Genomic DNA, 24,235 nt, shown 5'->3' with positions numbered 1-24,235 from the left:
TTGTAAAAACCCTTGGTGCATTGGCAATACCAAAACGGAGGGCTCTGTATTGGAAATGTCCTATTTTTTGACCTAACTGAATCGCAAACCTTAGGTACTTCTGATAATCCGGGTGAATAGGTACATGGTAATAGGCGTCTGTAAGGTCGATTGACGCCATAAAACATCCCGGATATAGCAGATTTACCGCTGACTTTAGCGTTTCCATTTTGAAGCTTGGTACCTGTAAGAAACTGTTTAACTCTTTCAGATTTATAATAGTTCTTAAGGCGCCACTTGGTTTTTCTACCCAGAATAGAGTTGAGTAGAACCCTAGTCGTTCTTCCTCTATTGGGACTGGGCACAGTACCTTTTTGGATAGTAATTCGGTCACTTCCGCCATCATCATGTTGCCTTTCTCTCCCGATGGAACTCTTGTTATCCTGAATTTTTGAGGAGGAAAGTTCTTGAAGTCCAGTTTTATCCCCCGAGATATGGAACTGAGAATCCACTGACTGCATGAAATGTGTTCCCAGGCGGGGAGGAAGTGGGATAATCTTCCTCCCACCTGGGGCCTCGCGTCATTGTGGCCGGGAAGTGGCCTGCCTAGACTGCGTATTGCTGTTGGCCGAACAAGTAACCCCTAGTTGGCTGAGTGGGTCTGGATGGACCTGGTCTGTTCTCTCTATCCCTCCTTTGGTACCTTGATCTACGAAAGGACCGAAAGGATCTAGGTTTATTAGGAGTAGAGGTAATAGGAAACCCTTTCTTTTTGTCACCTGCTTTATCCAACAAATCGTCCAAGATGGGACCAAATAAAAAATTACCGTCACAGGGGATGCCGCATAGTTTACCTCTAGAGGCTATATCCCCTGACCAATTTTTTAACCATAACGCCCTTCTGGCTGAGTTAGACAAGGCTGCGGATCTAGCTGAAAGTCTTAATATATCTACTGAAGCATCGGCCAGTAGAGCCGCCCCTTTTTAAATACCTGCTATTGAGGTTTTTAGGGATTCTCTAGGGACTTTGTTCTGGATATCCCCCCCAAGCTGGTCTAACCATAACAGGAGTGAGCGAGCCACACAGGTTGCCGCTACTGCTGGTCTGAAGGAAGTGGTCGCATACTCCCATGATTTCTTGAGAAAACCCTCTGCTTTTCTATCCATGGGGTCTTTTAGAGCATTAATATCCTCAAAGGGTAAAGAGGCGCCACGGGAGATTTTAATAATAGAAGCATCCACTTTTGGTGGAAGGCCCCAGGCGGACGTAGCGTTTTCCTCAAAGGGGTATTTTCTCTTAATTGCCCTAGGGATATAGGATTTTTTATCGGGGTTTTGCCATTCTTTAGTGATCAGGGAACGTATGGTATCATGGATTGGAAAGGTACGCCTTTTCCTTTCCGTCAGCCCCTCAAACATTATGTCTTGTACAGATTTATGAGGTTTTTTCTCCTCTATATCCATGGAGGATCTAACCATCCTCAATAGCCCTTCCGTATCTTCCGCTAAAAATAAAGGACGTCCCGACAGTTCCTCTTCTGAGACTGAAGAGTCATCCCCCTTTTCTCCCTCCTCCTCTGATACGGATAATGTTTCCATGGGAGTAGCTGAGGAGGGTCCCGGAAAATCTTTTCCTATAAAGGTAGGTTGTTGGTCAATGATATTTTTAACTGACACCTGCACTTCTTCTCTAATGACAGACCGCAAAGATTCCAGCCAAGAAGAAGACTCTTCTGCCATAATCTTTGCAATGCATGCAGAGCAAGTACTTTTTTCATAGTTTGTAGGTAACTTTCGACTACAGATTTTACAATCCCTGTGATGGGTTTTTTTGGTAGCTTTTTTGGGGACCTCTTCTCCCTAAAAAGTAGTTTTTTTAGAAAATTGGCATTAGTGTCAGAAAACCACAGAAAAGAAGTCCCTAAGAACACTCACCACCCTGAATTACCGGAGTCGGGGTCCTCAAGGGCTCAGGAGCATCACGTCTTTCTGCCATACTGAAAGAGTGTTAGAGCGCCATCCACCTGAAAGCCCGGTCTTTTTATGAAAATAGGCTCCGCCCCCCCACTTCCGGTACCGCCTTGACTCTTTTGAGTTTTCCCACTCCAGAAGAGTCCCAAGAAACAGTAAAAAACTACTTTAGTATAATAAAAGACTCACCCAAGGAGGAGTACTACAGTCCCTGGGCTCCTCCTGGATCTTGGCAGCGTGTCAGGGAAACACGGCCCCGCAAACCGGAAGTACTTCTTACTTCCGGTCGCGCTCTCTGCCATGCGCCGGACCGGGTTTAAAAGGCGCTCTGCGTGCGCGCGCCTGGTCCTAGAGGCGGGAGAAGTCGGCCGACCACGGGTGCAACTCCCTGGATGGAGGCCTCCGCTGGTAAGTGATACCTGAACCGCCAACCAGCGGTTCTAAAATAACAAACCAGAGAAGCTCAGGTCCCTTCCAGGGACAGGAAACCATTGAGGCAGGATAGGAGGAGCGCGGTTTTTAAGCTCAGGTTTCCTGTCCCTGGGGGCGGATCCCTCTCTCTGGCTCTGGTTGGTGCCGTCGTGGTGCTGGGGAAAATAATTTCTCATAAATGTAGTCATATGGTCCCTTAGAAACGAGATGGCTTCCTCAGATACGGCCACCTCTGCCTGAGAGATTGCACAAATAAACAAAAGGTTTTTGTATATGACATGTCCGGGAGTTACTGCAAGTCCCACATCAGTCCTGTGGTAATGATCGCTGAATCCAGGAGGTCAGGCAGGACTCTATAGCCCAAGTCTGGCCACCGCTGCCAGAGTGTGACGTGGTCGTATCCGAGGAAGCTATCTGGTTTCTAAGGGACAACATGACTACATTTATGAGAAATTATCTTCACACAGGAACATTTTTTTTAATAACATCCAATTGAAGAAATGTTTATATATGGCAGATTAATGAAACTGAATGTGAGCGCCCATACGAGAATACCCCTTTAACATACTCGAAACCTGGGGGATTAATTCAACAAGAACTGAAGCAGCCAAAGGGAAACCAAGTCTCCCAAAAATGATAGACCCAGAATGGCGCACACAAGGCAACACCTGAAGACCAACCTAACAGAAGGATCGAAAACTTGGTGGTCGGTGAGATGACTTCTGTCAACCTATGTATACCCATAGACTTATTCTAAGTTCCTCATTTACTTTTACCAAATTAACCCCTAGGCGCACCAGGACGTTATAGTACGTCCCCGGGGCTAGATGCTTAGCGCACGGGGACGTTCTATAAAGTCCTGCTTCTGGCACCGGCTCACGAACAGAGCCAGTACCAAAAGCAGCGGCTGTCAGCTGTCTAGTACAGCTGACAGCCTGCGCTAACACCCGCGATCGGAGCCGGCTCCGATCGCGGGTGTTAACCCCTTACACGCCGCGGTCAAACATGACCGCGGCGTGTAAGGGTGTTTGCGCTGTGGATCGGATCCCCTGTGCCGCTCACCGGGGGATCCGATCCACTTCTGGGCAGCTCCGAGGACTGGCATGTGCCTCGGAGCTGCCCGGTCTCCATGGCAGTCAGACCTCTTCCGGGTCTGACTGTAAACTGTCTGAGCATGCGCAAGCTTGCTCAGACAGTTTACACTGCTCTACAATAAAATAGTATTGTAGAGCAGTGTATTGAATATAAACCAGTGATCAGAGCATCACTGGTTCAAGTTCAAGTATGTATAAGTAAAAATATGCAAAAACACTTAACACTACACATTATAATAAATAAAAAATAAATACATAAAAATATAAGCCCCTAAAATGTCACTTTCCCATAAAAACACTTAATAAAGTATAAAAAAACACAAAAACACAAAAAACCCCGCAAATTTGGTATTGCCGCGTCCGTAACAATCTGTATAATAAAACAGAATCGTTACTGGACCCGCACGGTACACTACGTAAAAAAAAAAAAGCAAAAATGTTCCAAAAAAAGATAATTTTTAATTAATACCCTATAAAAAATGCTCTAAAAAGGGATTTAAAAAATGTTATGCACTCTAAAATAAGACCACTAAAAAGAACAATCCATCTCGCAAAAAATAAGCCCTTAAACAGATTTGTGAGGCGAAAAATAAAAAAGTTATGCATATGAAAGACGGTGATGCTAAAATTAACAACATTTTTGCCAAATTACTTTTTATGCAGTAAAAATGGGAAAAAAATTAAAAATCTATATAAATGAGGTCTTTTTGTAATCGTGGCGACCCATAGAATAAAAATAATATACTATTTTTATGGTATGGTAAACAGCCAAAAAAAAAAAAAACCCATAAAAATCTTCCTGAAAATTGATGATTTTCATTTCCTCCACCAACAAAGAGTTAATAAAATCTCACCAATTAGCCTATAGATTCCCCCAAATTACGTACCAGAAAAGTGCATCTCATGTGGCAAAAGAAATAAGCCCCTATATGTCCACATTAAAAAAAAAGAAAAAAATTATAGCCTGTACAATGTGACAAAGCAAATCTGATCTGGATGGCGCCTCCTTCCCTTCTATGCCCGGCCGTGCGCCCATACAGCAGGTTACCACCACATGTAGAGTATCCGTGTACTCGGGAGAGATTGGGTAACAAACTTTGTGGAGCCTTTATTCATTTAATCCATTGTAAATGTTTAATTTTCCACCCAAAATGGGTGTATTGTGAAAAAAATAAATTTGCAGACTGCACCTCCATTTTGTTTTAACCCCTATAAAACACGTAAAGCGTTAACAAACTTCTTAAAAGTGGTTTTTCATACGTTGAGGTGTGTAGTTTCCACAATGGTGTAATTTTACGAGTCTCACTATTATTTAGGCCTCTCAGTGTCAATTAGAAGTTGAGCAGGTCCATCTAAATACAGGTTTTGGTGATTTTACAAAAAATGTGAAAAATGATACCTAAATTCTGAGCCTCATAACGTTCTAGTAAAATATGTGGAATCTTAAAAAACCATGTCAACATAAAGCAGACATTTGGGAAATGTAAGTTATGAATTTATTTGGGAGCTATGACTATCTGCATCAAAAGTAGAGAATTTAGAACGTTGAAAATAAAGAATTTTTCCAAATTTTGCCAAATTTTGTTTTTTTTCATAACTAAACACAAAAGATATCATCCAAATTTTTAAACTAATTTGAAGTACAATGGGGCACATTTACTTACCGGGCCCATTCGCGATCCAGCGGCGCGTTCTCTGCACAGGATTCGGGTCCGGCTGGGATTTAAGATGGTAGTTCCTCCGCCGTCCACCAGGTGGCGCTGCAGCGCCGAAAATAATCTTAACGCCCCGGAATGCACCATCCCATAGAAGGTGAAGGTGAGCGCTCCCCAAGCGACACATTTTCGGTTTTTAAATGCGGCGGTTTTTCCGAATACGTCGGGTTTTCGTTCGGCCACGCCCCCCCGATTTCTGTCGCGCGCATGCCGGCCCCGATGCGCCACAATCCGATCGCGTGCGCCAAAAACCCGGGGCAATTCATGTACAAGCGGCGCAAATCGGAAATATTCGGGTAACACGTCGGGAAAACGCGAATCGGGCCCTTAGTAAATGACCCCCAATGTGTCACGAGAAAACAATCTCAAAATCCCCTGGATATCTCATAACGTTCCAAAACTATAACCACTTATAGTGACACAGGTCAGATTTGAAGAATGGGACTGCGTCCTTAAGGCCAAAAGAGGCTGATTCCCGTAGGGGTTAAGTAACAGTACCGTACAGTTTTTGTATTGTTTTAGTTCTATACTGTGTTCTACAACATGCAAGACACAGTGGTTTGTTTAAATTTGGGAAAGAAAGGTGAATTGAACATAATGGGGCAGATTTATCAAGCTGTCTGAAAGTCAGAATATTTCTAGTTGCCCATGGCAACCAATCACAGCTCAGCTTTCACTTTATCAGTGCTCATGAATATTTTAAAGGGAGGCTGTGATTGGTTGCCACTAGAAATATTCTGACTTTCAGACAGCTTGATAATTCTGACCCAATATGTAGAAGGCCTGAATGTAACATGTGGCAAAACACGGCAAAACAAATACAAGCAGAAACAGTAAGTAACACAAATGGGAGTTAAATTATTATCATTAACTGTAAAGGGGCTAAACATCCCATATAAACGATCTATGATGTGGAGGGAGGCTCTGAACAGCAAGAGCGATATTGTTTTCATACAGGAAACACATATCAGCAAAAGACAAACCACCAAAAATTGCCCACCCAGAATTCACTAAAATTTCTATGTCATGCTATGAAAAGAAAAAAAAAAATAGGGGTCCTGATAGCTTTTAGAGACACTTTAGCAATTACAGTGTACCAAGAAATAATTGACCCACAATTGAGCAGATTAATAATTATAATTATAATTAACTACTCAATAAATAACCTAGACTACACAATGGTAAATATACACTCACCGGCCACTTTATTAGGTACACCTGTCCAACTGCTCGTTAACACTTAATTTCTAATCAGCCAATCACATGGCGGCAACTCAGTGCATTTAGGCATGTAGACATGGTCAAGACAATCTCCTGCAGTTCAAACCGAGCATCAGTATGGGGAAGAAAGGTGATTTGAGTGCCTTTGAACGTGGCATGGTTGTTGGTGCCAGAAGGGCTGGTATTTCAGAAACTGCTGATCTACTGGGATTTTCACGCACAACCATCTCTAGGGTTTACAGAGAATGGTCCGAAAAAGAAAAAACATCCAGTGAGTGGCAGTTCTGTGGGCGGAAATGCCTTGTTGATGCTAGAGGTCAGAGGAGAATGGGCAGACTGGTTCGAGCTGATAGAAAGGCAACAGTGACTCAAATCACCACCCATTACAACCAAAGTAGGCAGAAGAGCATCTCTGAACCCACAGTACGTCGAACTTAGAGGCAGATGGGCTACAGCAGCAGAAGACCACACCGGGTGCCACTCCTTTCAGCTAAGAACAGGAAACTGAGGCTACAATTTGCACAAGCTCATAGAAATTGGACAGTAGAAGATTGGAAAAACGTTGCCTGGTCTGATGAGTCTCGATTTCTGCTGCGACATTCGGATGGTCAGAATTTGGCGTCAACAACATGAAAGCATGGATCCATCCTGCCTTGTATCAATGGTTCAGGCTGGTGGTGGTGGTGTCATGGAGTGGGGAATATTTTCTTGGCAGTCTTTGGGCCCCTTGGTACCAATTGAGCATCGTTGCAACGCCACAGCCTACCTGAGTATTGTTACTGACCATGTCCATCCCTTTATGACCACAATGTACCCAACATCTGATGGCTACTTTCAGCAGGATAATGCGCCATGTCATAAAGCTGGAATCATCTCAGACTGGTTTCTTGAACATGACAATGAGTTCACTGTACTCAAATGGCCTCCACAGTCACCAGATCTCAATCCAATAGAGCATTTTTGGGATGTGGGGGAATGGGAGATTCGCATCATGGATGTGCAGCCGACAAATCTGCGGCAACTGTGTGATGCCATCATGTCAATATGGACCAAAATCTCTGAGGAATGCTTCCAGCACCTTGTTGAATCTATGCCACGAAAAATTGAGGCAGTTCTGAAGGCAAAAGGGGGTCCAACCCATTACTAGCATGGTGTATCTAATAAAGTGGCCGGTGAGTGTATATTGGGCTATGTCCTTAGTCTCTGTGTAAAAGTTTACACCCTATTATCACCTTGTGAACATCACAGCAATAAACAGCAACCTGAGAAAGCCTGCATAGATCTTTATTGTGGAACCTATAAAGTGTATATGCCCCTAACATCAGACAGAGAACGTTTCTAAAAATCTGCTAAAAAAGATCAGAGAAGTTCAAAGAGGTGCTTTGCTGATGTGGAGACTACAATACTATAGGCCACACAGCCATGGACACAACAGCACAATCCACACATAGAAATTTAACACTCAACCCATTCCTCTGGGAAAATAACTTGTATGATGTATGGCGAGTGCAACACACGTCTGAGCGAGACTACACGTGCATTGACCACATAGTAACAGATAGATACACACTAGACAAGGTAACAATGTAACATCCTCTTCAATTGGGACCATTCAGCAATATCAGCCACCCTCTCTGACATGCATTCAGCCCATTCAGATTACATCTGGCCAACATAACAGAAGTAGCAAAAGAACCAAACTACACCCAATTCGCTGAAAAACCCAAAGAATTTTTAAAAAACAATGACACTTACAATGTTAGCCCCTATTTACAAAGGAGGAACTAACCAAATTAAATCGCAGACTAAAAAGAGAGAGGGGGGGGAAGTGGCGGCTTCCCTGCCACACATACAGTTCCTAAAGAGACAAAACAAAGAAAAATGGACACCCTCTTTAGTTTCAGCTCTTAACGAAGAATGTACCCACCTTCGTAACCGATTTGACCATAAGTATTCTGCAGCGATGCAGAAACTCAAAATAAAATACTATTCGCAGGACCAAAAAGCAGGAACACTCTTAGCTTAAAGAATTAAACAAAGAACCCAAAAAGCGAGAATCCCCTTCCTAGTCCAGCCGGAAACCTATACCAAAGTAATAATCACTCAGAGACAATACCTTTATGACCTACTATGCTAGCTTGTATAATCTAGAGAAGAGTGGAGACGTGACCTCCCCGGATCCTTATATAATTTCTACATTCCTAGAAAAACTCTCCCTACCAACAGCTAACAACAGCTCCTTCAGCTAAACACCCCCTTATCAACCAAAGAAATAATAAAAACAATACATACCATACCTAAAAACAAAGCGTCTGGCCGAGACTGACTCCCAGGACTATATTACAAGAAATATTCCAAAATGCTAGCAGCATACATGCTTAAAGTCTTTTCGCACGCAGCCTCAGAAGGATCATTTCTCAGGGAAATGTTAGAGGCAATTATAGTCACAATACCCAAACCCGGTAAAACCCCTGATAGGCCTGCACATTTTCGCCCAATATCATTATTGAACAATGATATTAAAATATATACGTTAAAATCCTTGCAAATAGGATTAAAGAGGTAATCCTGACACTTATTCATCCGACCAGGTAGGCTTCACCCCTTCAAGACAGGCATCAGACAATACCAGAAGAGTAGTTGACTTACTCCAACACTGAACTAAACCACATTGAGGCATCCTTCATAACTGTCAACGTCAAAAAGGCGTTTGACAGGGTAAATTGGGAGTATCCATTTGCGGTATTAAGGAAGATGGGGCTAGAAGGTCATATATTAATGGCAATAAAAGCCTTATACTCAAATCCTTCCACCACTGTATTCATGAATGGTGTCAGATCAAAAACATTTACCATGACGAACGGCACCAGGCAGAGATCCCCCCTGTCCCCGATCATATTTATTCTATCCATAGAGCCTCTAGGCACAGCCATATGAGCTCATCCCAGAATAAAAGGAATTGTTATGGGCACAATCGAAAATCAAATCTGCCTATTCGCAGACGACATAATCGTAATTATCACTGAACCCTTAACATCTCTAAAATATGTATTTAAGGTCATCTCAGAATACAGCAAAATCTCATATTACAAAATTGACAACTCCAAGTCACAAGATCTACCAGTGAATATACCTAAATTAATTACACCCTTGACTGGAGAGATAATCAAGGGGACTATTTAGGTATTCATCTAACGTACCCGGTGGCCAAATGATACAAGCTGAATTACGTAAGGATGCTACAAGTTAAATTAGACCTTGAAAGCTACGCAAAACATATTCTGTCATGGTTTGGGAGAACTGTGATCTTTAAAATGTTGTCTCTACCGAAATATCTATATCTTTTAGAACTCTGCCGATCCTTATACATAATTCTTTTTTCAAGCTTGCCAACTCCCAAATCGAAAAATTTATATGGCAAAAAATACCTCACAGAATAGCACACAAGATTCTAAGCAAAAATGGAAAAACTGGGGGCCTAGGTCTTCCAGATTTATATGAGTACTACCACGCAGTTGTATTGGACCAGTCACAACACTGGTGGAAGGATGATACTGACAAAATTTGGTGCAACATAAGCTTTAGATAGAGCTTGGAAATTACTAGTGCTGCAACCTGGCAAGAAAGAAAAACGCCCACCCCAGCAAGTCCCAAGAGGCCTTTTAGACTTTCTAATTGGGAACTTCCCCACCTACACCTGGCACACACAAGGAATTTGCATTCTTAGGCTATATTCAAACTGCTGTTGCCCGCACGTACCGTACCCCATTTTAGGGTGGAAAGGCTTCTTTACTAAACTCCCACATATGACAAGATGGGAGCTAGAATTGAAGGCGACAGAGCAGCAAAGGATCGAAGCTATACAGTTTACAAATTCAAACTTTAGATGCACAGCACATCAAGAAGCAGTGACAAGGACAAGAATGAGGTGGTATTTCACCCCAACGCGCATACACAAGGCCTTCTGACAGCCTCTCCTGAATGCTGGAGAGGGTGCGGCTCAAAAAGGAACTCCACTTCATACAATATGGGGATGCCAGTTAATGCAGCCCCTTTGGGAAAACGCCCGCAGCACTATCAACACTACCACAAACAGCACAGACGAATTATCTCCCGCAACTGCCCTAATTTTGATAGGAATAGAAAACTACCCTCCCACACAGAGTAGTGATCTCAAAAAAATACTCATGGCAACCAAATTGATCCTAACTAGATACTGGAAAACTAAAACTTGTCCTAACTTTTCAGAGGAAACATCTCTAAAAAATGCGAAATGTATAGTCGAAAAAGCTATCAAATATCAAGAAAATAGATACAGGAAATTTCAAGCAAATTGGAATATTTGGTTAAATAGCTCACACTACAAACAAATTTTTTTAATCCATTCTGTGCCTTCCCTCCACTGGGAGAGGACACAGGACGGAAGATGGCGGCTGCTGCTGACGTCAGACGTTTGTGTTCAGCAGCGTGAGGTCAGCTTTGCCTCTTTCACACTCTCTCTCGATCTGAAGCTGGGCTGGTCACATGACCTGCCATTGCCTCACACAGCAGAGAGCACAGCTTCCAGCTCCTCTGCACCTGCTGATTGTTACACAAAACAAAGTTTGCAACATTGTAGCATTTAACCAGGTAAGGGTACATTCACACGCGGTATGCCCGCCATGCGGGCATACCGCCGTGTGCTGGAGGTAAGGAGGAGGTGGCCCCTCCTCCCTCCATAGAGAATAGCGGCGCACGGCCGCACATCCGCCGAAAGATAGAGCTTGCTCTATCTTTTTGCGGTGTGCGGCCCGGATCGGTGCCACACATGTGTGGCACCGGATCCCCGCCGTGCCGCTATTGCCGTCTATGGGGACGTACATGCGGCCGCAAATTTGCGGCCGCATGTACGTCCCTGCAGACGGCCATGTGAATGTGCCCTAAAATCCATCTCCTGTTTCTTTATTTTGTTCAATTAATAAACTTTACTTGTACCTCAGAGAAGTGGATACAAGGCATATCATGCATAATAACATGCATGCTCCATAATCTAATAAAGAAATACATAAAATGTGTACATCTATAGTAATGAAGATAATTGAAAATGTATCTCCTGTCACTAGATTTAGAGTATATATGAATATAGAATGTATGTAGAATAAGTATTATATATGGATATGGGATATGAATATATAGTTAGAGTAGATGTACATAGGATGTATATATATATATATATATATATATATTCCCTATCCATATACTGTATATATTTCTACATCCTATCCTTATATTGCATTTATCTATATATACTATATACACTGTTCATACACTATATGCTCCTTGCGGATCCGGGACCAGCAGCGCCCAGCTGTCTCCACTAGTTGGCTACTACCATATAATAACACATAATCAATTGAAAAAAAAAATCTACTTGAAATATAAAAAAACTGGTATACTCAGTCTAAGCATGATTCGCACATCCAGAGTGCAGCAGTAATTAATAATGTGGTGCACTCTGCACCAATGGCCCAAATTTATCAAATGTAGTGCAGTTTGCCTCACTATTAATAAATCTGGCCAGTGTGTTCACCACACTGTGATCAAGTGCCATAGACCTCTATGGGGGTTGTGATCTGGACGCAATATGGTCGTGTGAACATAGCTGAAATTATTACTACAGCCAAATACAAAAAACTTATGTAGTTATACACAATTTAATTGTATAATTTAATTTTATTTAAATAGGACTATTCACTATTTTTAAAAATTTTAATATTAAAATATTATGTCCCAAACTTGCAAAGGATATATGAACCCATCTGGGGGTGTACACTGTATATCTGAGAGATATACACCAAAATGCTTCCCAACCATGATGATTCTATGTAGTTTTACCATATATGTGAACACAACTCAACACATACTTATTCCATATACTCAAATACACTCTACACATGCATCCACATCACCTATCCATAGCATAGTAGTGAAAATAACTGGATGCACTGGATTTGGTTGTTCAAAGCAACCAAACGCATGCAGTTTTAAATGGACAGAAAACACTTGCTTTAAAGCGGTCCAAAGACGTGACGTGTGGCAGCGACCTTAGGGAGCGTTCAGATGTTGCGTTTTGATTGCGTTTCCTTGCGTTTGAAATGCATTAGAGCAGCTGATGAGAGTTTATTTGCCTAATTACATTACTGTTTGCTTTTGTTAACACAATGTTAACACACGTGTTAACAAAATTAATGTGTTAATGCTTTTGTAAACGTGTTAACAGTGATGTAATTAGGCAAATCACCTCTCCTCAGATGTTGTAATGCATTTCAAACGCAATGAAAATGTAGGTCAAAACGCAACGTGTGAACGCGCCCATACTAGCAAGAGCAATTGCTAAACAGAGACTCTGAAACACCTGTGGATTTCTCAGCTTAAGAGAAATGGTTTTGGTTTTCTAATATTGATGCAAAGTACTAAGCAGAATACTGATGTGTAAAACTAACTTTAGGGGTGTGGTCACAAGTCATGTTTAACGCATGCGTTTAAAAATGCATTGCAATAGCTGAAGAGTGATTTGCCTAATTAACACACTTGTTTACAAAACGCAACTGTTAATGTGTTGTTAACGCATGTGTTAACATCATGGTTAACACAGGTGTTTGTTAATATAATGTTAACACATATGTTAACATTTGAGTTTTGTAAACGCAAGTGTTAACAGCTGTTTAATTAGGCAAATCACACTTCAGCTATTCCAATGCCTTTTTAAATACATGCGTTAAACGCGACGTGTGATCGCACCCTTAGGATGTAAGACTTCTTGAACACTGCAACATGGAAACTACTGTTTGACACCATCCATGCTTTGGCAAGAAGAAGTAATGATAATCACAGACAAACAAAACAATGGTAGATGGAAAAATGTGATTTATTAGCTATTATTACTAGAGTAATAGAGCAGGCCCTTCTGTGAGGTGATCACCTTAGAAACCACTGGGAGCAGGAGAGGGAGGGGCTATAACTGACATATCTGTGAAGATAAGTAAAAGGTCAGGAAGACATGTCTAATACTAAAGGCTCATGGGACTTGTAGTACTGAGTGTCGGCCATCTTGGATATGACTCCACCTACTTTACAAACCCTATAAAGGTTTTCAGAACATAAAAACAAACTACCAATGCAACACTACCAATGGTTTCACTAAGCATAGTGTTTCCAGACACGCTCTCACGCATCACCAAAAAGACTTTCTAGCTTTTTCAATAACCCCAGTAGAAGCAATCCCTGATGGGAGCGAACGACTTAATATACTCCGCCAGAGAGAAATGTTTTGGATCTTTAAAATTAATTGTCTGGTCCCGAATGGTCTCAATGAGTCCTTAGAAAGTAATTTTTAGAATAAAAGGAAAAGGGGGAAGGAGGAAAAAAAAAAAATCTAGTAAGCCACACCCCCATTTTTGGCGCTAGCCACTCCCCCATCAGTCTGTTTAAAGTGACCACACTCCCACCACACCTTTACAGCTCTGGGAAGAAACCTAAGACCTGAGCTTCTAGGTAAGAACCCCAGTCCCTCATTTATCTATTTGCCTCATGTTTCTCTGCATTGCATCATTTACTTTTTGTCTATATGACCACCAAATTCCATGAGCTATAAGTATTCCTTTGTTATCTGCCCACTCCTTTATTGGGATTCATCATGGACACTCCACTTTCCACATTCTTTTTATCCTGTCATTTGTATATATTCATTTTTATATATTTATTGATATGTCTATTGTTGTATCTATATTCACATTTATTTATTTGAATCTATAGTTATATTTACATTCATATTTATTTATTTTATATCTATATTTATATTTCTGCTCAATATATGCTTAATCCATTGTATTGGACTCTGTATCAAACTTAGTTGATGCTTTTTATGCAATTTTATGTTGGCTTACCTATTAATACTTGTTATGTACGTTTTTTGTCAGTTTATACCATGCTATGATATCATGCAATGTTTTATCTACATCGCCCTAACACTCTATGGGCATTTTTTTATATGGATTGCTTTTATTTTTTATTTTCAATTTCTTGTCCTTTATCGACACACATTGTACCTATATATTCTTTTAGTCTCTCCTCACTTGAAAAAGGAATCGCCGCTGATTCCGAAACGCGTTGTGTTACCGAGACCCCAATAAACAGTTTTGTTATGAAGTACTTTCCGAATCACTTTTGACTACCAGTGTGCGCCATAGTGACAATCACCCCATCATCCCACACTTAACAAAATGAAAGTGCAATTTAGAAACTTTTTGGGAAAATATATTCATATATTCATTCAGGCCAAAATTGACACTTTCAGAATAAATAAAATGGTGCAATGCTCTGCAAAGTTTGCTGCCCAATTTCTCCTGCTTGTACTGATACTCCATATGTGGTGGTAAACTGCTGTTTGGGCACACAGGTGGCCTTCAAATGAATGCATGCAGCACCATTAACAGCAGATTTGTTGTCACAATGTATAGGCTTTTGGTAATGCGAAAAATGAGGGCTTATTATTTGCAGAGTGAGATACAATGCATAGGTAATAAAATCTCATGAATAAGAAATAGACCCCCCAAAAATTAATTAACTGTAAAAAGAGTTGTTCTTTTCAGTTGCATCATATTAGGGCACAGTTTTTAATGTTTTTTTTTACATTGTTCACCAAGTAGGCTCAATATTGTTTTAGATTTATTGTACAGATTGATACGGATGCGGTGATAACAAATATGTACCGTTTTATATACTTTATCTGGATTTTATTTGTGATTGGGCCAATTAATGGATTTTTATTTCATTTAATTATTATAAAATGATTTAAATTCTCATCTTTCAATAAAGATTCAGGGTAACCCCTCTAACTTTAAGTTATCTATTATTCCAACTTGATTTTAAGTCCTCCCTCTTCATACAATTTTTCTCTCTCCTTTTCATTTGCCCTCTAGGAATATTCTGTATCCACGGTGCATCATGACAGCTGGTATATACATACTATACAAAACTATTTACATCAACAGGCGTGAAAAAATTTGTGGTACCCATTTCTTCCTCATCTCTATATAATTGTAAGTCTAAAAAGTGTATACTGATCTCCTATCTCATATGTAAATTTTAGATTGTATCTATTTTCATTCATATTGTTCACAAGTTGTTTGAATTCTGTCTTGTCTCCACTCCATAAGATAATGCAAATCGACAATGTATCTTTTGTATAACAGCAACTTATTTAAAATATTTAAAAAATTCATCATCACACGTATAAATTGGCGAAGCTGGTGGAAAATTTTGGTTCCATCGCCATTCCTTCCTTTTGAGTGAAGAATTGGCCATCAAACCAAAAGTAATTTCATTTCCAACCAATTCCATCCCTTCTATAATGAATCGTCTTTTGTCCTCTCTCAAATCTATTACATTATTTAACCTCTTTTACCACCACCATTTATAAACCCTGTGGGATAGATGTATAAAGTGAAGATAACCCAGGCACCCCACTGAATCTTTGTGCCTTGTGCCTTTGAGTAAGCTTTGTTCCCGATGCCCTGTGCTCAAGTTCTTAATTCCCGATGTTACACGGTTCCGTTCCTGAATAAACGTAAATCAGTTTCAAGCATCTGCCTTCCTGGATTCTGGTTCGGCAGGAAACTTTGTGCCCTGGTCTCTCAGTACCCTCTTCCTGTGGTCCATCTCGTGAAGCCACTGGTCATCTCATCAGTCAGTGGGCAGATTCTCAAAGACCCAATCCGGTATCGCACTGAACCCCTACAACTACAAGTGGGGGCCTTGTACAAGGAGAGAATTTCCTTTTACATGCTAACCCAATGCACTTCTTCAATACTTCTGGGTGTCCCGTGGTTGCAGCGCCTTTGCTGCCTGCCTTGACCTTCTGCTTTGTCCCCATCTGATCCTGTGCTGCCTGCCCTGACCTCCTGCCTGTCCCCCGACTATGATTCTGCTCAATTCTGATTCTGGTGGCATCATGCTGCAACAAGTCCAACCAGCTTTTTCGGCGGGCTCTGGTGAAAACTTGGTACCTCTTAGACTTCGTTCCCAGGTGTCGGCTTAGGTCATCATCCACGGTGGTCCAGTGGGTCCACTACCTGTGGTGCCTTACAGTAAGATCCAGCCACAGCTTCTATTACATCTTTCTTCACTGAGTACCAGTCTGTCTTTGAGGAACCTGCAAAGGCGTCTTCTACTGAGACCGCACTGCTTCACCTATGTCAAAGGGACTCATCTGTCAGTGATTACGCGGTTTGGTTCCATACTCTGGCCTCTGAGCTAGCCTGGAATGAGCCAACCCTGATTGCAACCCCTTAAAAAGGGACTTTCAGGACAAGTTAAAGATGCACTGTCTGCATGTGACCTGCCATCTACTCTGAGTGGTCTCATCTCTCTGGCCACTCAGATTGACATCCGGTTTATGGAGGGCTCTGAGGAGCAATGCTCGAACAAGTGCAAGTCTGGGCCCAATATTTGCATGGCTTTTGCCTTCTAAAGACCACTTCATCCACCTGGCATGACAGCGCAGAGGAACCGATGCAGGTGGGTAGAGCTGGGCTGCATCCCCAGGAGCGTTCCAGGCAATGTAAGAAGAAACTCTGCCTCTATTGTGCCAGCCGGAACACTTCCTCAGGGTCTTGGATATGCCTGCACCTAGGGATCTTGGAAGAAGCATCCCTAGGTGATGCCGGTGCACACTTGTCCTGTGTCCATCGTGTTGCTTCTGAAGTCCTACAAGCCTCTGGGGTGTCTTCCTGCTCCATATGTGGACTTTCTCTGCTTGTTTCTCCATAAAAACATCAGCACTTTGCCACTTTACTGTCCCTACGATTGCCCTATTGACCTGCTACCAGGCACATCTCCTCCACGGGGTTCGATTTACCCACTGGCTGTGCCCAAAACCGCAGCAATGTCGGCCTACGTGAAAGAGAATCTGCAGAGGGGGTTCATATGCAAGTCATCTTCTACTGCCGGTGCGGGGTTCTTCTTTGTGGCCAAATGAATGGGTCGCTGTGTCCATGCATAGATAATCATGGCCTTAACAAGATCACAGAACTCTTTAACTGCTTACATGGAGCCAAGGTCTTCACTAAACTAGACCTACATGGGGTTTATAACTTCATCCGGATCCACAAAGGTAATGAATGCAAGGCTGCTTTCAATACTCTTGATGGGCACTTAGAGTACCTGGTCATGCCGTTTGGACTCTGTAACATACCAGCGGTTTTTCAGGAGTTAGTCAACAACATTTTCAGAGACTTGCTATATACCTGTGTCGTGGTCTATCTCAACAATATCCTGGTGTTCTCTTCGGAACACCAGTCCCACGTAAGTCCTCAGTCATTTATGAGCCAATCGCCTTTATGCCAAACTTGAGAAGTGCCAGTTCCACCAGAAGAGTCTTCCCTTCCTTGGCTATATCATCTGACAGGGCCCTACAGATGGATCCTGCCAAGTTGTCTGTGATTCTTGGCCAGTAGAGCTGCGTGCATAACAGAGATTTCTGGGCTTTGCCAATTACTACTGGCAGTCTATTCCGCACTTCTCCTCTCTTGTGTCTCCCATTGTATCCCCGACCAAGGGATAATGCCTATCCCAGACTTTGGCCCCTGACGGCTGAAGAAGCCTTTTCTGGACTGAAGTCAGCCTTTGCCTCGGGCCCATTTCTCACACAGCCTGATACAAAGAATCAATTTCAGCTGGAAGTTGATGCCTCCTCAGTATGAGCTGGAGCAGTGCCCACCCAGAAAGGGCCCAAAAGACTTTCTCCCGCGCAAAGAGGTATTACTCCATAGGGGACCGAGAGCTATTGGCCATAAAACTTACTTTAGAAGAGTGGCGCTATCTTCTGGAGGGAGCTAATTTTCCATATAAACAAATCACATGAACCTCCTCTATCTCCAGACTGCACAGCTGCTCAATCCCTGACAAGCTCGTGGGTCACTTTTCTCCCGTTTCAATTTCCTAATTCACTTCCATCCGGCAGAAAAGAACATCAAGGCTGATGTCCTCCCTCATACCTCAGATGTTATTGGGGAAGAACCTGCTCTTCGGCATTTCATTCCTCCTGAGCGACTACTATCTGCTAGCTGCTATCTCCCCATGAATCTTGTGGCCTATAAGCTACACCTTTCTTCCTCCATGACCATCCCAAACTCCTTCCACGTATCTCTCCTTAAGCCAGTCATCCTGAACCACTTCTCCTGGGAAGTTCCTCCTCCTGCTGCTGAGTTTGCTCCACCGACGTCTTTGAGGTAAAGGAGGTTCTGGACATGAAGACGGTGAAAGGTAAGCGTTTCTTCCTGGTTGACTGGAAGGGGTTCAGGTCTAACAATAGGTCTTGGGAGCCCAAGGATAACATCCTGGACTGTGGTCTCCTACAGAGTGTCACTGGTGTCCCTGCACACCTGTGCCCCTCTCCTTGGCGGGACGATTCCTGGCCTTCACTTATCTCTCCACATTCCTGTTCCCATTCTGTTTTGATCTCCTGTTGTGACTTCAGGCTTGACTTTGATTCTGCACCGTTGATTCAGCCCTGACCATCTGCCTGCCCCAACTTCAGGCCTGGACTAGGAGTTTGTACCGCGACCTTGGCTGCCACCGCAGGCAAGTCATACCTGTGGAACGACCTGGTGGCACCACGCCGCAGCAAGGCCATCCGGCTTTGGCTCTGGTGTAGACAGGGTGCCACTTAGATTCCGGTCCCAGGTGTCGGTTTGTGTCAGTGTCCGCAGTGGTCCAGGGGGTTCACTGACCCAGAGTCCTGACACAGAGATTCCTCCAGACCAAGAAGAGGAGGAGGCCGAAGGGGGGGGTACTGTCACGGGTGTTTCCGCAACCTACAACTCAGGTCGCAGCCTCACCCGTGCCCCTCTCTGTGCTCCAGAGCTCCCACGGCACCACTTACCTGTCCCTGTTCCGGCTCTCATGTGCGCGCGGCCTTGGGCACATGACCGCCAAGGACGGCGGCAAATAAATGCACCAGTTCCCAAAGGTTTAAAGGGCCAGCGTTGATTGGCCATTCCCACAATCCCTTATAACTCAGCCTCTCCCTGCACACCCCGCCGGATCTCTGTGTCTTGTGCCTTTCTGATGCCCTGTGCTCGTGTTCTGAATTCCCGTTCTGATCCTGGTTCCATTCCTGCCTACGCTCCTTTGCTTCCTGCCCTTACATTCCACTTCGTGTCCGACTCTGATCCTGTACTGCCTGTCCTGACCTCCTGCCTGTCACCAACAAGGATTCTGCTCAACATCTCTGTATCTTGCCTTCGCCGCCACTGCAGACATAGTCGCGCCTGTGGAACGACTTGATGGTACCACACTGCAACAAGTCCAACCTGCTTTGGGCTCTGGTGAAAACCGGGTACCACTTAGACTTCGGTCCCAAATGTGGGCTTACGTCATCATCCGCGGTGGTCCAGTGAGTCCACTACCCCTGGTGCCTGATAGAGACATCACAAGAGCATAACAGTATTTGTTCAGCCTTATCTAGCTTTGTGCCCTTCAAAATTTCTATATAGGTGCTGTGAATTTCTGATGTATAAGCTCATATTTCTAACTAGTGGTTATAGGAAAAATTCTAGGTATTCCCCCAAATGACTAGTAAGGGAACCAATTCCCGAAACTATTGGGCGCCCTAGGGTTTTTTTTTCACATTTATGTTTTTTAGAGATATAATGGGGCATATTTACTTACCTGTCCTGCGCGATCCCTGAAAGTGCATTGTCCAACCAGAATGCACATCTGCTGTGATTCAAGAAGATCGTGCGACCCGATTACTTGCATGTGTCGTTTCCCCTGATCAGGTCCGCCAGAGTTTTCCTTCTTCCCAGTGTATGTAAGTGCTTGATCTTGAGACACACATGGAAAGTTAAATCCCGTGGTTTGTCCGAATCAGTCGGAACGTCCGACAGCCCGCCCCCCGATTTCTGTCACATGAAATCCGGCGCTGATGCGCCAAAATCCGATCACGTGCAATACAATGCCCTTCCAAATCCCTGTCCCAACGGCTAGATCCCCGAAAAGGTTGGAAAACCCGAGGGACCCTTAGTAAATAAGCCCCGATATATCACTTGGATTCTAGGGGTAATTTTATCCAAATATTTTGATTCTTTTTCACAAATAACATCTTTCTCTTCTGCCCATTTAATGAGTTTGCTTAGCTTTTTGACGGGAGAATTGTCAGACTATTAGCCATTACTAATGGAGTAAACGAAAAGCATGCCAGGAAACGAAAGGAGGAAGGAAATCTAAAGTGTGGCTTTGGGTATGGTGTTGGCTGATGAGCTGCTTGCAAAGTTTTAGGAGAATGGGGCACATCTACTTACCCGTCTGGGGAGTTCACCGTCAGTGCATTGTCCGAGGATCATGCACTCTGCCGCGATTCACTAAGATTGTGCACCCAATATTGGGCATGTGTCGCATCCCCGCTCAGGCCCGATGGCGACACAATTTAAATGTTAAATCAGGCCGAATCAGTCCGATTTAATGAGCCATTCGCAGTTTCACTGTAAAGAATAGTCAGTACTTAGACATGCATGTCTTAGTCTTTAAAACAAGCATGTACTAATGGCAGGATCAATACTGCACAATACTGCATTGTGCCGCAATTCACTAAGATCGTGTGTCCGATATCCTGCATGTGTCGCTTCCCTGCTCAGGTCTGACAGGGATCACCATCTTTTTAGTGGTGCATGTTAGTCATAGGGTTTGTGACACAATTTGAAAGTTAAATCCCACGTTCAGTCCGAATAAGTCAGATCGTTCGACAGCACGCCCCCTAAATTGTGTTGCATTGAAGCCAGCGCAGCTGCCCAAAAAAGGATTGCGTGCACAAAAATCCCAGCACAGACACTTGTTAAATACCTGTGTAAGCCATGTAATCCCCGAAAAAGGTGCACAGTGCGACGAAAGTGAGCAGTGCGACCCTTAGTAAATGAGCCCCACTATGCTGTTTTTAATATGGAAATTGTAAGTACACAATACAATAAGGAATAAGAGCTTTTTTACACTGCAGACAACAATATATCTCTTTTGTGATCTTCTTCTAGAGATGAATAGGTGAATGTTAGAAAGCAATGACCGCAAAGAGGAAGAGTCTGAACGGTAACCTATTTTTCTGGAAATTGGAACCCTGACATCTATGGAAGAGTCTGGATCTGAATCTTTTAGGGTGATGGCAGACGTGCCGTCTTGGCTGCATTTGCGAATGCAAACACAGACCAGCACCCACCGGGGCGGGCCGCGGCCCGGTCGCATCTGCTTTTCTATGGAAACGCCTGCGATCGGGAACGAGCCGCCGGTGTTTTGCATTGAATTAACGCAAAACACCGGCGGCTCGTTCCCAATCGCAGCCATTTCCATAGAACTGCCAAAGCGTTTGGGCCGCGGCCCACCCCGGTGGGTGCGGCTTGGTCTGCGTTTGCAAACGTACCCAAGACGGCACGTCTGACATTACCCTTAGGGTGATGACACACATGGCGTTTTGAACCTGCTTTTGGTCAGTTTTTTTTTTTGGTCCGTTAAAAAACACATGCGTTTTTGAAAAAGCGTTTCTTTTGAAAACGCATCAGTTTGACAGGTTTTTACCAATTATCTTAATTAAAACTGGTCAAAATTGTATGCAGTTTTTGATGGAATGCTTAAAAACAGACCAAAAACGGGTTCAAAACGCCATGTGTGACATCACCCTAATATGACTAAATCAAGGATAGGACTGTGTTTTTAATATTGCAATGTCAAGCCACGTTTTTTAAAGTTTTCCTACTATTTGCATGTACTTGCATGTTAACTATATATATTTACAGATATGTAGAAGTCTATATATAATATAATTGGGTTGTCCAGGCTTATTTTTTTTAGCGGTGTACATTAAAATATTGCAGACACCCTGAGACTATTTTGTTTCAATATAGGGTACCAGTTCGTAATAAACCCACAATCCAATGAGGATTATTATAAGAATTATTTAGAGCCGATGTATCAAATGTCCATTGCTACAAGATACCCAAATGATCCTTGTTAGCAAGAGAGTTACTAGGATCATAAAAGATCTGCGGCACAGGCCTCAATGCATATGCATCAAATTCTAGCATCCATTCTTGCACAGAAACCAACACCCCCCTACATTCTTTTATATCCAATACAACAATGCTTATAATATGCAAAAGATTCCAAATGCAGTGAAATTGGTGATAAAAGGCATTTGCATTTACAGGGTCACCAATCTACAGAATGTATGATATTTGTGCACTTAATGCCAACAACTTTAGATCTTTATGTTTTAGCTATATAATGTATGTATGTAAAAAAACGGATCTGAATGCCAGTTTTTATTGAGAGTAGAGATTTATTTCTCTTTTTTTCTTTTTCTGTCTGCACTTGAAGGATGCTGGGATGCGGTGTTTACACAATCTTTACATCTCCAGCTGGTTTATATCACTAAGAAAGGTCATACAAACACTGTACAGCTGAGAATGCCAAAGAAAATTGAGAACTTAAAAAAGACAAGCATGTGATAATACTGCCATCTAGTGTATGTTCTTTGCATTTATTCCAGTCACTTTCTAAAATCTACTGTCTATACCATACACTGTTCATAGTATTATTTATCCTCCCATCTATGTAATCCATCACCACTTGATACAATTAACCCCTTATGGACCCTGCTCTTTTTCACCTTAAGGACCTGGCCCAATTTTTGTAAATCTGCCTGTGTCTCCATTTGCAATTATAACTTTAGAACAAAGGTTATTTTCAGATTGTTTGTTTTTTAAGGACATGAAATGCTTTGCATTTATTTATGAATAAGTGTAAAATTTCATGAACATTTTAAATAATTTGTGATTTTCTACATGTTTCTCCCAAATTAGTTGCTACCAAAAATTGACCATATATCTGCTTTATGTTGACATCATTTTTTTATGTTAATTTATTAGGATGTAAGAATGGTTACAAAATCAGCAATTTTCCAGATTTTCACAAAAAAGTAATTCAATTATTTGATTCAATTATTTTAGAGTTTTAAAAGTTCTGTTTATTAGAAACTCCACACAAAGTATCACATTTTTTAACCCCTTGAGGACGTGGCCCTTTTTCCTTTTTGTATTTTTCACTCCCCACCTTCAAAAATGTGTAACTTTTTATTTTTCCATGTACAGAGTTCTGTTTGGGCTTGTTTTCGGTGTAACAAATTGCACTTCATGGTGATGGTATTTATCATTCCATGCCGTGTACTGGGAAGCGGGAAAAGAATTCAGAATGCAGTGAAAATTATGGAAAAACACATTTGCACCGTTTTCTTGTGGGCTTGGATTTTACAGCTTTCACTGTAAAAGTTCCAAATTACATGTCTATTTTATTCTTTGGTTCGGTACGATCACGAGGATACCAAATTTGTACAGGTTTTATAATGTTTTCCTACATTTAAAAAAAATTCAAACCTTCTGTACAAAAAAAAAAAAAAACATTTTGCCATGTTCTGGCAATAATAACTTTTTCGTACTTCAGTGCAGGGAGCTGTGGGTGGTATCATTTTTTGCGACTTTTGATGACGTTTTTAATGCTATCATTTTGATGGTAATTTAACCCTGCAGGGTTCAATTGCTAATATTATATACTGCAATACTACTGTACTACTGTAACAGCACCAACCGCGGAAGTGACAGTGTTTTATACAGCCATTACCCGGGGTGTATGGAGAGAGCTCAGCTCTTGCGGCACGAGGACGATATAGTTAGTCCTCAGTCGGCAAGGTGTTAAATTGCACCCGTTAAACTATTCAAAACAAAGATCCATGAGATGTAGTCC

The 24,235-nt window shown here is 42.3% G+C and overlaps 1 long non-coding RNA gene across 1 annotated transcript in view; it reads left to right on the top strand.

Annotated features, from left to right (window-relative positions):
- The first annotated feature begins 13,835 nt into the window (after positions 1–13,835).
- LOC140075292 (uncharacterized) overlaps positions 13,836–24,235 on the top strand; it is a 43,465-nt gene continuing 33,065 nt past the window's right edge. Inside the window, exons 1-2 of the long non-coding RNA XR_011849385.1 lie at positions 13,836–13,945; positions 15,373–15,492. This is a non-coding gene — a long non-coding RNA (uncharacterized lncRNA). The remainder of the gene's footprint in view (positions 13,946–15,372; positions 15,493–24,235) is intronic.

The sequence above is a fragment of the Engystomops pustulosus genome, chromosome 8 (genome assembly GCF_040894005.1).
Source record: "Engystomops pustulosus chromosome 8, aEngPut4.maternal, whole genome shotgun sequence".
Classification (NCBI taxonomy): domain Eukaryota; kingdom Metazoa; phylum Chordata; class Amphibia; order Anura; family Leptodactylidae; genus Engystomops; species Engystomops pustulosus.
The sequence above is the reverse complement of the archived record's forward strand: the minus strand, read 5'-3'. Positions and strand labels throughout refer to the sequence as shown.